The 13,250-nt window shown below is 42.2% G+C and overlaps 1 protein-coding gene across 1 annotated transcript in view; it reads right to left on the minus strand.

The window, feature by feature from the left end:
• Positions 1–13,200, minus strand: part of SETD3 (SET domain containing 3, actin N3(tau)-histidine methyltransferase) — a 61,890-nt gene extending 48,690 nt beyond the window's left edge. Inside the window, exon 1 of the mRNA XM_058026319.1 lies at positions 13,121–13,200. The gene's annotated coding sequence lies outside the window, so the exon portion shown is untranslated. The remainder of the gene's footprint in view (positions 1–13,120) is intronic.
• Between the last annotated feature and the right edge of the window lie 50 nt (positions 13,201–13,250).

The raw sequence follows: 13,250 nt of genomic DNA on the forward strand, positions 1-13,250 counted from the left end.
TTACTAAGGCATAAGATAGTCACATGACTGACATATGCTTCAATAAACCCATATGCAAAATTCTGATTGTTTGTGAGAACACTACTTATATGTTTTATCCTGGAAGAGCTGTTTGCTATGGCAGTGCAAACCCAGGAGAAACACCCTCAACATATAAAAGAAACTTTGAAAAAGTTCAGTCTACAAAGCAAGTAAGATAATTGTTGTGTAGATCGAGCCTCCCAGGGCTTACATAAGAAAATTTCCCAAATGGCAAAACCTTAAATACAGAAATGTTAATATGGACCAAAATATTTATTAGCCAGTATGTAATAGAAAGTTACTTTGATTTTACCTGTTATCCTGTGCACATACATACTACACAATGCTTAAGTAAAAGTGTTCATATGCTAAGACATGAACTAGTAATTATATGCTACCTTTGCTGTACTTAAATGCCTTTGTAAAGATCTAAATATTCCACAATTTTCAAAAATAGGTCCTGTGATAGCTTAACACAACCTGTTCTACTTGCCATTGCAATGTGCCAACAAGGCTCAAAATCACTTCAGTATGTCATTTCAGACAGCAACTCCTTGGCCATGCTGGCACATTTACCAAGCAACTTCATGGAAATCTCAATATTAATGATGACTAGTGAGATCAAAAAACCTGCCATCACCATTTCCTGTATTTTGCTTAGTCAGACTACCTCGCAAAAGTAGAAAAAATTAGTTACATTGATAACTATGAAGGCACAAGTTAAAATTAAGTAATACTATGTTAATAGAGGTGCAACAAAACACTGTAACACTCACTACATTGCTCCAGAGCGAGCACCTAAGAGCAGAAGCTCTGTCCCAGTCCAAGAGAGCTGATGTGCTTTGAAATTCTGGCAAGGTCTTGCATGCAATTAGGACTTCAGAATGATGCTATCTAAGCATCATATTTCCATGGCAATTGTCTTTTAACCCAAAATGTGGACGTCATATAGCTCTGTCTTGGTTACTAAGAATCATAGTAATTTCAACCATCAAAAAAGAGGCAGCACCTATATAACTGAGGGAAAGAACTAGTAATAAAAATTATTAATCCATTCCTCCATTTGTGTTAGTGAAAAAAAAAAGTGTGGGTGGACACAATCCACTTTTTTTCCAAATTCTCTAGAATGCACAGAAAAGATTAATGCATATTGATAAATATAACTACATATTTACTGTGACTTGCTTCATGTAACTGCTAGAGCAGAAGGAAAGGAGCCTAGCTGAATAGCAAAACAAATTCTTGGGTATCACTGTGTAAATTTTTTTAAGTCCTTTTTTAATTGCATTATAGTCAACAGCATCAATAACACATAACTAGGCAATAACATAAATTCCAATTAACTGAATTGTCTCAGAGGAAGAGATTTAAAGCTAAAGACACTTAATGCCAAGGACTACTGTTTAATTGCAACAATAATTCCACATAAGTGGAATGCCCTCAAGCAACCTAGTAGCAATTGGGCCCACAATTATTGCTGCACACTGAAAAATTCTCCTCTCAGTTCAGCTTAGTTTTTGCTTTAACACCTTTGCCTACCCTCTGCTTTCCACACCTACTGCAACTCCAGTATGATTTACTATTGCCTCCCACACTGCTCCCTTCCAATTAGATAATTATGTAGGGCCAGCATACTGACAAACCACAGCTCCAGTCCCAGCATGGGCAGCACATCCCAGAAAGGGATGGCCACAGCCCTGGCACCTTCCCATGTAACTTCATGTTGAAGTTACTCCTCCAAGCAGCCAGGTGATGCAGATGTAACCATACATCATTCATCACCTGCATTTCACTGAAAAGAACTTACTGCCCACAGAATCCTTCCAATATGTTCACAAAGTTACAAAAAACCTCTTGCAAACCACTCTAATGAAAGGCAGGAAGGAAAGATGATATCCAGAGCAGAAAACAAGTTTCACAAGCTTCAAGACTTCTTGTAGGCTATGTGGCAACACACACAATTCTTGCCCTCAAAACGAGTTTCATTATACATTCATGTCTTGTACCGACTTGAATTGGCTGAATGTTTCAATACTGCTGCTGGAAACAAAAAACTACTTAAGTATCTATATTTGGACACTGAATTGACACTACCCAGCATGCACAATTAAACTGTGCTTGAAATTATAAATATCTGAATTCAGCTACAGTTTCAAGTTGCTTCCTGGAATACCCTGTCCTTAAAGAAGGGATTCTAAGCAGTTTTAAAGGAACTGCTGTATTTTTTCCAGTTAAGAGTATGAAGCACAGCTGCTCCATCAAGCTTCTGAAGCAGATGAATTCCTTAAAGACGTAGTCAGAGATGGTACTGGTGGCACTTCATCCTGACCAGGAGAGTTTGGAATCACTACCAGACCACAAGAAACAAAACATGGTCCAGAAACATTTATTGAATTCTCAGAGCTTCCAAGCAGCCAGGAACCACAGCAGGAACTAGAGTGAACAACAAAAAGTTTGGAGAAATCCATTGGGTATTTGTGCACCTGTTCTCAGGCCTTCCAAGATGTGGGAATAGTTATGCCAGTGAATGGGCTTGCTGTTAAATTATGCTGCGTGCCTTGTGCACTTCTGAAAGACACCTGATAGATCATGCTGGTATAGGATCAGGGTTGCCTGGAAGCAAAAAGTTCAGAGTGGCACTGCACCTCCATGAGAATGTGCTGCTCTTTCAGCCACACAGAGGGTACACCTGGCCTGCCCTCCTGCTCTGGGCTCAGGGCAACATCAGCTCATTGAACACACGTATATATAAATCTATCACTGCTCATTTGTGGAAATAATGAATGAGCATTACTGTCATTCATTCCATGCAAAGTTGGAGGAGAGTCATACAATGGTTGCCAATGTATAAACTGCAGCAGTGCACAGATTTACTGCAATGCAATTGATAAGAAATACTCTGGGGATGCTCCTTAATGGCTTGAAATAAACATTTTACCATTTTACATTTATTACAGAGTTGCTTCTTTTGCTGGCAAACCCTTAGAGAAGGGATCACAGCCCTCAAGCCCAGTTACAATTACACTTCAATTCACTGCAATTTTAGTGTCCTCAAACCACCCAGGGCAGACCAAGCACTCTGCATTTGTAAATCCCAAAAGACAGTTGGGTGAGGAACTTCTGACAACATTTAAGAGCTATGCACATTGAAAAAAAAGTTAAGAAGTTTCTGCTATGAATGCCTGATAAGTGATGTAACTGAGGGCTGAACAACTGTCAGAAAGTCTTCCAAACCCATTTGCCTTAAGCCCACTCCCTAGCTAGGGGTTAAAATGGTGATTATTCCAGTAGGTGTCTAGAAGTTTTAGGAAAAACACTGGCAGTTTTCAGATTTTTTTTATTCTAGACCTTGAAAATGAAGCAGCATATTCTTTCAAGCCCCTTCATACCTTCTGGCATTCATAGCTGGCAACTTGAGACCTTACAGTCTCTTCCATGTTTACTCAAACTCTGCAGTGGTTTGAAATAAAGCAGCTTTTAACATACACATTTACTGGGCTCTAAGGAACAAGAAAGGCACAGCAGTATTAAGTGTTACCTAGCTTCATGCCCTAGCTTTCAGATGTTTGATAAAATAACAAACAAAATGCATACAGACTATAAGGTCCAGTAAACTGCCATAATCTTCTCAGAATATTAATCCTCACCATTTAGAAGAATAATAGGAGAACTGCTAGGCAGCACTTGTTTTTCTGGTATGCTCACAGGTGACAACACAAGCTGAAGAAATAGTTTAAACATTTATTTTAGCACACATTACAGAGTAAGCACATTGCCCATTCCAGTTCTAAAATATCTAGGAAGGCCATATAACTTTCTGAACAAAGGTCTCCTCTCTGTATTAAGGCAGAAAGATTGACCAGCATGTTTTCACAAGGTAACTGCCTCTAGTATCCTAATAAACTGTTAGCATGTCTGCTGAGAATCTGTTTTCCTGCCCTGGCTTAATTTGGTGCACACACCTAGTAATTTCCTCAGCCTATCCCTCTGACCCCCAGCCTGCACTGAATCACAGAGTGGGGCTGACCAGACCCTACAAGCAGTGTTTCAAAATGTTCAGATAAAGAGCTGAAAAGATTTGTGTAGTCTTTCTACAAACCTCTAGGAAGCCTGAGCTTGTCTTGCCTCTGACCCCTCCAAACTGAGATTTCAATGTTTTTATTTCTAAGTACCTTCCTTGCTAGTTTGCTGGGCCTATCTCACTTCTGCACAGGCAGCAAAGATAATCCACTTGTGCCAGATTCCAGCAGTCTGGACTTTCAACAGTCCCAGGTCCCTGCAGACCCCTCATCTTCCATCTCATCTGAGACCTGCATGGTTCCTGTGCTGCAGCAAGAATGCAGCTCCAGCAGCAGCCTCAGGACCTGCTGTCACAGCCCCAGCCCCATGTCCCCCACCAGCAGCACCACCAGGTCTCCTTTGGCCATAAAGGACCACAAAGGGACACTGTGTTAACAAGTCACACCTGCAACACTTGCAAGAGGATACTTATATCCATCAGCCCAAAAAGAAAATTTGTTCCTAATGAATATAATCTCAAACAAGGGAAAAACCAGCAGCATGACTCCAGAAAAGACTGGCTGTCAGTGTTAGGATTCCCAGTTCTTGTAGCTGGGTTTCCTGCTACCACAAATAGAACCGTAATCTACAAATCAGGCAAATTTGTAAATAGACAGAGATGACTTCTACTCAGACCAAGTAATTCTTCCTGAGAGACACAGAGGACAGAACTGAATACAAACACCATGGCTATTGTAGCAAAGCTGCACCTGATATTTTGCTGCAGGTGACACTGGTGAATCTCTATCCACCAGAGAAAAATCCATTTTGGGAGCAGCAGACTTTCCAAACCTAGAGCAGCCATGCCCTAGGCCTTAGGACAATGCTTCATGTAGGGTCAGGACAGAAGTCTGCAGAAATGTGCTCAAACCAGCTTTGTGTTATTAACCTGATCTGGCATCTGAGAGCTTTCTGGAAAAGACACAACTTTAACTTTACAGAAGGTAAAATATTCCTCAAAGTTGCACAGAATTTTGCTGTCTTGGAGTGCTATGGTAAAACCCCAGTATGACAAATAAAACCAGCAGCACTGCACTAACTTCCCACTTTCAAACTAGGCATACACCATGCCTTTAAGACTGCAATCACTGTTTACTAGAGTCTGCAAAGCTTTTAGCTGTTCATATCATTATGAAACTCTACACTATACCTCCAAACGATTTAGAGATCAACTCTTAGACATCACAGAATATAGCAAGCAATTTTTTATTAGTCTATTCATTTTTTTCTTCAAACTCAAAGTGCAACAGGTCAGGTTTTTTTTATATTCAGGCATGGATTCAAAGGCTCAGAAAGCCAGAGAAACAGGTTGTAGAAGACAAGCATCCTACAGTGACAGAAGGAAATCATAATATTATCTGTCATTGTCTTGAAAACAGGAATTCTTTTTTCAAATAGGGAATTGACAAATGCAAAAATTGTAATTTCATGAGCCCTTACAGAGCTCACTGTTCCCAAGCATCAGCTGGGAACAAATAACTGCTTGAATGTTGACTTTTGGAAATAGAGGCAGAGAACAGCTACAATCTGAATCTGACAACCACATGAAAACCCAACAGTCATTTTCTGCAGCTCTAAGTTTTACAGTTCTATTAGTGTACTCACTGTATCAGCACACAGAGCTTCTCAAATTGGTCTGACAACATCCATTTTCCTTGCTCCTGACTGACAGAATCAGGTGCAGCATACCCCAGAGGGAATGGATGCTTCTCTATTTTAAGTAAAGTTAATATATTAATATGCTATCAATGCAACTCTGCTTAGCAAAGGGGAAGATTACACATTGTAGGTGGTCATCCAAAGTAACCAGCCATTTCTTTCTTCACCAGCCAACCCTTATTACTTTCTGCAAGTCTAAAAATACTATCCCAGCACACAAAGTTCCTTAAGCAAAGAAATTCATCCATACACAGCTCAGCTTCCTGCTGAGATCCACTTCATTTGAAAATGGCAGTTTCCAAAGAAAGGATTATCAAAGACTATCCAGTTGCAAGACTACATACATACATATATATACATACATATATATATACATATATATATACATATATATATACATACACACACACACATATATCTATATATATATATACACACATATATAAAAGACATACCAGGAATATCCAAAGACAGGCAGTTACCCTCCAAAGTGAGCAGCAGAAGTTATAGAATGGCTGCTGGTTTGCAGAGATTGGAGCTGGAGTTCCACAACAAGACTGCTGCAATGTGTCAGTCACCAGTTTCCTGAATCCCAGCTGCTCTAACCTTGCCACCTGGAAGCTCACAGACCACCCAGATGCCACAGCCTGTATGTGGCAGTGCAGACTAACCCAGAAGGCTGTGAGGCTATTTTGAAAAGTCAGTTTTGTTTATGTGAAAAACTAAACCCTGGACAAATGGGTCACAGACTTTTAGATACAGGCCAGTAGCTATTTCTGAGTAATATATTCAACAAGAAACTATGCAGATGCATTAAAGAAATGCTTTTGTATCTAGGGTTCAATTGACAAAACTGAATAAATAAACCTGTAAATAGATGCAGGGAAAACCAGTTAAGTCTGGAAGATCTGAACATTTTATCACTGGTTTTGAAGAAGCAAGAAAACCAACTTTATGAACACTGTCCCATAAAACATCAACCTCTGTCCCATTCTATTGAAAGAATAGAAAAGCATAGTGGTGACAATTCATCATATCCCAGTGAAAGTCTGGAAAAACAAATGCTGAAACCAGAATAAGGAATAGTGACTACCACTGCAGTAAAACAGAACCATTTTAGCAAACACTGGAATGCTGTCTGTACAGCAGGTATCAAAAATGTAACAAAAGCATCTATATGCTTAACACCTTCTACTTTTGAAAATGATAAATTCTATTTTGTTGTATTTAGGGGAAAAAACAAGTAACCTTGCGTGCTAAAACAAATCTTATACAGCTGCCTGGAACTAGAGATTTGATGCACAAGGCTAACTTGGTGTTTGTTAACTCAGGCATCTGCTCATGGTTTCACAAAATACACTCTAGAGGCCTGCTACTTTCACTTCTTCTAAGAGTACACATTTGAAAACTGCAGGATGGAAATAAAGCTATTCTGCTACTACTCCATCATTATAAAGATCTTAAGAGGTGAACTTTCAACCATCACTTCTTCCAAGCTCAGGAATGCACCACCTCTATGAGCAGGATGTTAAGTGAAAATGACAGGTCTGCATCAATTGACAAGACTCTCCTGACAAAACTCAAACAAACAGAAGAAGTGAAAGCATGGCCAGCCAACTCAGCAAAAACCAAGGTATTGTTTGAGCATGCCGGGAAAGCTGAAGCCCATTTGAGTTGAATCTGGCAAGGGACAAAGTACAAGAAAGACAAGAAGGTCCTGAGATTGTATGGATTTTTGGTGAAATAGGATCAGGAATACAAACATTCAAACAAACTTTAAAAAAAGTCACAGTGAAAGTGACCACTGGAGACTGACTGTTCAACCCCCCTGCTCAGGCAGTGCCACCTGGAGCCAGCTGCCCAGGACCATGTCCAGACAGCTTTTAAATACCTCAAAGAATGAAGACTCAGTCTCCAAACTGTGCTCAGTCTCCTTCACAGTAAGAAGGTATTTCCTGATGCTCAGAGAGAACATCCTCTGTTGCCTCTTACTTCTTGTCACCCCTGAAAAAACCTGGCCCTCATTCTTAGCACCCTCCCTTCAGGTATTTGTACACACTGAGGAGATCCTGCTGAGCCTTCTTTTCTCCAGGCCAAGCAGTCTCAACTCTCCCAGCCTTTCTTCATGTGAGGAAAGTCCCTTAATCACCTCAGGCCCCTCCTCAGTAACTCCAGCTCTCACACTGGGGGCTCAGAACTGGACACTACACTCCAGATGTGGCCTCACAGGGCTGAGGGGAGGGAAGCTGTCAAAGCAAATAACCTTGATGGGAGAGCAGTGGATGCTGCTCATCTCTGCATTGATAAGGCTTTTAACATCATCTACCACCACATACTCACACAAGCTGATGAACTACCAACTAAAGTAGTGGACAGTGAGGTGGAGTGAAAACTGGCTGCACTGCTGGATTGAAGAGGCTGTGGTGAATGGCAGGAGGTTCAGCTGGAGACCAGTCACACCAGCATAGCCCAGGGATTAGTACTGGGACTAACACTGATTATCATCCTCACTGATGACTTGAGCAGTGGGACAAAGCAGACATACAGTTCCACAAATTATATAATTGCAGGCATCAGTTCATTTGAATTACCTAGAGGCAAACCTGTAAAAAGAGATCTTTCAGAAGTCCTTGTCAGAAATATTTAAATGCAAAATCTCCTTCTCTTAGTTCTTGAAGTTATTATGTGGCTACATCTATAAACTGTCATCAAATAAAGATAACCAAGCACCTCCAACAGTGGCCACAAAGACAACTCCCACAGGACCTGTAAGGGCAGGAAACACCTGCACTTCATGCTTGGTTGGCACCAACCCCTTCCCACAAAGTAACTCATCCTCCCTTAGCTTGGCACGGGAATGGGCACACCAGGCAAGACCCAGCATACTGGAAGTTCTGAACCAGCAATTCAGGTCCTGTGGAAGCAGAAATCCACACACCACATCCTCTTCCTACTCTGCTGAAACATTACTTGAAAACTTTGGGCACCAGTGCTATAAAGCATTAAATACAGAGCAAGATTAACTAAGAAATGCAGGCAGCATTTGTAATGTAAGAGACTTAGTTTTATTGAGATGATTCCATCACTATTTATCATATTCTAAAATATATACAAACATATATAAAGGACAATCTACAAACTGGAGCCCCAGAGACTGACTCCCCTCCTTTCAGTGCAGGTTATCACACTCTGAACAGAAACAATAACAAAGGAACTGAATAGAACTGTCAGACTTTACAATCTATCTTCAATTACAAAAACAATTTTGGCCTACTTTAAAACACTAGCTGAAAACCATATGTTCAAACACTGCTGTAGGCACTTACAGGACAGGTTAGCCAATTCCTTCAGAGATATTGGGAATATACCCAAGAATAAGATAAACCAACTAATCTGTCATCCCCCAGTACACAACACACTTTAACATCAGGCTCAGAAAATCCTTCTGAAAAGTAAAATGATATCTCTCAAGTTACAAGTTATATTGTATTTTGATTTCTAATAGGATATTAGCAGCTAGATTCTCAGAACCATGTATTTTCCTTTATTTCTGCTTTATGTGTTATAGGTACAACTGGCCAGCTTCAGAGCCTGTAAACACCAGTGCTGGAGATAAAACTGATCTCAAGCCCAGTCATTCACACCTCTGCATGATGCAGCCCAGGTCAGATACACAGGTGGAAGCCTCCTGCAGTGACAGGTCTGCTGCTCTGGCCTGGTCACAGAACCCAGAACTGAAATGAAAGAATACAGCTCTAATTCTTCCTTATTGCAAAGAAAGAAAAAGGAGTAACAGACTAACTGAACAGGATGGGAAGTGGTAAAGGAAGGGCAGGAATACATGGAGCAACTGGAATAGTCATTTGTTAGAAGAGATGCAATCAAGAGGCAATGTAGGGCAGAGCAGCTAAAAACAGAAAAAGGGAGCAAGGAAGGTTAAAGCAGAGGAAGGGCAAGACCAAAAATGCAAAGCAATGTTAAAATACACTTGGGCATGAAGTCACCTCTTAACTGCTACAAACACAAGCCTAGCTCCAAATACACAAGACTAAGGCCAGACAACACTGATGGACCATTTTTATGGAGCAATGAAAAACTCCAGCTGTACTTTTAGTTTTGAGAGGTTCTTTCTTATATTTTACATAACAGTCTAAGTTAAAAACATTATTAGTCATCTAAAGCCAAACCTAGGAAGCTGAAGTGTCTCTAACAAGTTCTTTGGCAAAGGATGGTCAGAATCAAATAATTCCCTTTACTATAAAAAGCTTTACCACCACAGGTGTGTCAACCATGAGCACAAGCATAAAGTATTTGGAAAAGAGGAAAGACTGAACCACTGCTGTATGCACTGCATCCATCCACTCTGCAAAGAACAAACTGCTAATCCCACTCCAGTGTAAGGTTAAGGAAAGAATGATGGTGATAGTGGTGACTGTGAGACTGGGAAGAAGCCAATCTATCAAGAATAATATCAAAAGAAGCTCCTAAAATTAGCTAAACATTTGGCTGATGCACTTACAAAAAACACCAACTACCACAAATTTAGCTAATTGTCAGGAATCAAATTCCAAATGACATTTATTCTTACAATTAGGATCCAAGAAAACATGTCTTGACAGTATTCTGATTACAGATGCATGAGGTAGTACTAATCTACTGAAAAAAGGAAGTCCTGTCATTTTGACATTATCTCCCTCCCCACCCAGCTGAACCTAGCTAGATACTAACTAAGCACAAGACTGCCTCATGCATTAAATATAAACTTCTGGTAAGAAATTATTAATTTGAAGGTAGCACAAAATGCTGAAAGGCAAAAAAAAAAAAAGTCCAGATCCAACAGAACAGCTCAAAAAAAGTATGTACTTCTTAATTCACTTTTATCAGCTTGCTAACTTGCAGCTATTACATTATTTACTACAGGTTTGTCCCCATACCTCTTGGCCTCCCATTAAAGCTTTCTTAAGCAGATGGAGTGCTTCTTACTATCAACACCTGACTGATCTTTCTAGGGAAGATAGTTTACTATCTATCCACAGAAAACAAGCTCTTAACTCCCTTGTCTCCTTCTTAAATCAGATCCTCAGACAGCTATTTGACCAGAAAAGAAAAAAGAAACTGATAAACTCTGCCAATTTACCAGCCCACTTTGTAATTTTATTTCTTAGCTATAATTTTGTTCATCCTGAAGACACCCACAAACTTTTTTCCCTAATTCCTTTAGAGCATTAAAAACCCTTATGCACTGTCTTTATCTGCATGTTCCTAAATAATGTTCTTAATTTAGAAAATATTAACCTCACTTTAAATAATATAACTCCTAATTAAGAATAAAGCAAGCCACCCTGACTTCAACCATCAGTAGGGCAGACTTAACAGAAGCACCCAGGCTTCCAAGAGGTTGAGCCACAGGCACCATGAGGTCTCATGCACTGAGCACTATGCCAGCCCACCAGAAAAGATACAGATCCCTTAAGACCTCCAGTACCCTTAAAGTACCTTTGTTTTTTCCAAAAAGCAACCACTGAAATACTCACTTGCTGAGAACTACACAATTTATCACATTAACTACATAACCAGCACCGCTATGATGAAGTATTACACAGATACAGTAGACATGTCTAAATAGATTTATTACAATGAAAACATCATCAAGATGCACACTTTTCCATACAGAGAGGCATAATGCAGTCTATTTTTAATTTCTGTACCATACTGAAATCAGAATTCTATTTCAAGCACATCTGATTTCAGCAGCAGATCAGGCCATCTCTGGAAATAGTGATATACAGATTACAAATGATTTTGGGGCTCGTGGCATTTCTTCCCCCAACAGCCTAAATCTATTTCTCAGCACACAATGTCAAGAATGTGTTTTCAACTCTACTGCAATATAGACTTCAATCCCTGCTAAACATCACTGAAAACTTAACTCGGGCACAAGCCAGCAGGCTTGAATCTCTACCATATTAAGTTACTTAATTGAGCAAAAATATCAGGAAGCCACCCCCGCCTTTGAGCCCATCGTGCCTTTCCTTCCCACAGCTTGTATACTGGCTGACTATTTTGTACCAGGAACCTGATAGTGGACATACAGAATGCCACAGCTGTTTTTTACTCACCGACAAAATACTTATGTTTCACTTGACAGTCATGGGATTACAACAACTGAAGGCAGAAAACACTTGCGAGACATTAAGCTAACATTGTAGCAATTTTCAACGAACAAAGCTGTCACTTGAATAGACAGGTGCCTACGTTACATGCTCTTAGAAGGGACAAAAACAATCTAGCTTCAGCTTCATCTCAGGAGCAAGCTTATGTTCCAAGGACAAGTCCACCCAGAAGAACAGACACCAAGCTTGGAGCAAGAGCAGCTTAGAACCATGAGGGACAACTACCAAAAGGAAGAACTGAGCTTATTCTGAGAGCTGAATGTAGGCTAAAAGATTGCATGCCAAATTCAAAATTTAAGAACTGAAGGCAAAGCACAACCTCAGCTCAAGCAACTCTAATCAAGTGTTGCTGGGTGAGGAAGAGGAGGAAGGGTTCGTGGGACAGGCAGCTGTTGTAACGATAGGGGAAGGCTGAAATAGCGAGGCTGTTTCAGGAGCAACACCCCTGTCAATAAACAGTTTACGATTTATTCTAGTTTCAACTCCCCCTCCCTTTTTTTTCCTCCGAAGATTGAACTGCTCTGCTTAAGCAGAGGGGCTGAGAAAGGAAAGAAAGCAGAGCACTCTTCTCCAGCCAGCGGAGGGCTCTGAGGAGCCGCACACCCGCAGAGCCGCCCCCGAGCGCTGGGGCACGGGAGGCTCCACGGCAAACTGAACTAGGAGCAGGGAGCATTCACACCGTATCAAACATATTTAAAAAAAAAAAATCAAAACCAAAAATAATCACATCATGAGGAAAGCAGTTTTAAGCCATTTGCTTTACTCTCGTTTCGATCAGCCTCTCGAGGGGGGATGGGGCAAGGGAGAACGCCAGTGCCGCCGCCTCGCTCCGCACAAACGCGCGCAGGCCGGGCTGGAGCGAACCCGCCCACGGCGGACCCGCGGGACGCGCCGGCCCCTCCGGCCGGGCAGCGGGACAGGGACAGGCCGGGCCGGGCCGCGACCGAGGCTGCGGCTCCCGGGGAAGGAGGCCCGGCCCAGCCCGCACCGGCCACGCGGGGGAAGGCAGGGTCGGCGAGGCCCGCGGAGCGCGCCCTGGGGCGGCGGGAGCGGGTGTCCGGAAAGAGCGGCGCCTCCTGCGGGGAAGGCGACGGCGGCGGCGGAGCGGGGCGAGCCCACGCCGCGCGGAGGGTTGCGAGGAAGGGCCCGCGGCGCGGCGGGGCGAGCGGCGGCGGCAGGGGAGAGGGCGCGGGCAGGCCCCGCCTTACCTCCGGCAGCGGCCGCTCCTGCCTGGCCCGAGGGAGCGGCGCACCCGAGCCCGCGCCGGACGCCGCTGCCCGCCGAGGGGAGGCGGCCGCTCCGCCCGGCCCCGCCCCCTCCTGCGCCCCCTGCCGCCAT

This window comes from Melospiza georgiana, chromosome 6 (genome assembly GCF_028018845.1).
Source record: "Melospiza georgiana isolate bMelGeo1 chromosome 6, bMelGeo1.pri, whole genome shotgun sequence".
Classification (NCBI taxonomy): domain Eukaryota; kingdom Metazoa; phylum Chordata; class Aves; order Passeriformes; family Passerellidae; genus Melospiza; species Melospiza georgiana.